We start from the raw sequence: 1,073 nt of genomic DNA, 5'->3' as shown, positions 1-1,073 counted from the left end.
GAACACTTTTTAATCAGAGTATAGCATCAAGTAAATTAAACTCCTGGGATATTGATCTGGTCAGCTAAGTAGCAGAGGGGGTTGTTAATCAGTTTCAGCTGCTTTGGTGTTAATGAAATTAACAACAGGTGCACTAGATGGGCAACAATGAGAAAACCCCCAAAACAGGAATGGTTTTACAGGTGGAGGCCACTGACAATTTTTCCCTACTCATCTTTTCTGACTGTTTGTCACTAGTTTTGCATTTGGCTAGGGCCAGTGTCACTACTGGAAGCATGAGGCGATACCTGGACCCTACAGAGGTTGCACAGGCAGTCCAACTCCTCCAAGATGGCACATCAATACATGTCATTGCCAGAAGGCTTGCTGTGTCTCCCAGCACAGTTTCAAGAGCATGGAGGAGATTCCAGGAGACAGGCAGTTACTCTAGGGGAGCTGGACAGAGCCTTAACCCATCAGCAGGACCGGTATCTGCTCCTTTGTGTACAAGGAGGAACATGATGAGCACTGCCAGAGCCCTACAAAATGACCTCCAGCAGGCCACTGGTGTGAATGTCTCTGACCACACCCTTTACATCAGATTTAGTTCACAAACAACTGACTGTTTTGACCTAAATATGATTTTCAGTTACAATAATTAATCCTAAAATTCGACATTAGTAACTTAATTTTAGCAGCATCAGTTGCGCTCGCGCTCACAAGATCTCCCGGTTCTTACTTGTGAATTCAGTTCACTAAAGACTCGCACTAAACGGTTCATTTGGATAAGCGAGTTGTCGACTCCAGAACAGCTGCAATTGGATCATTCTAATTCGTGAATGAATCGTTTGGTGCGATTTGCGAACCGATTTAAAAGGTTCATTGAAAAGAACCAGTTCGTTCTTGAATCAGACACTGCTTCTGCGTGTCGGAGCACATGATATTTTATAAGGAGTATGAAATGTAGTGAAGTAAAAAGTACGATCTTATGCTTTGGAATGTAGTGAAGTAAAAGTAAAAGTTACTCAAAATAAAACTACTCCAGTAAAGTACAGATACTTGAAAAATGTACTTAAGTACAGTAACGAAGTAAA

This window comes from Sinocyclocheilus rhinocerous, unplaced genomic scaffold (assembly GCF_001515625.1).
Source record: "Sinocyclocheilus rhinocerous isolate Xijiao unplaced genomic scaffold, SAMN03320098_v1.1 scaffold1639, whole genome shotgun sequence".
Taxonomy (NCBI): Eukaryota; Metazoa; Chordata; class Actinopteri; order Cypriniformes; family Cyprinidae; genus Sinocyclocheilus; species Sinocyclocheilus rhinocerous.
This window is presented reverse-complemented; position numbering follows the sequence as displayed.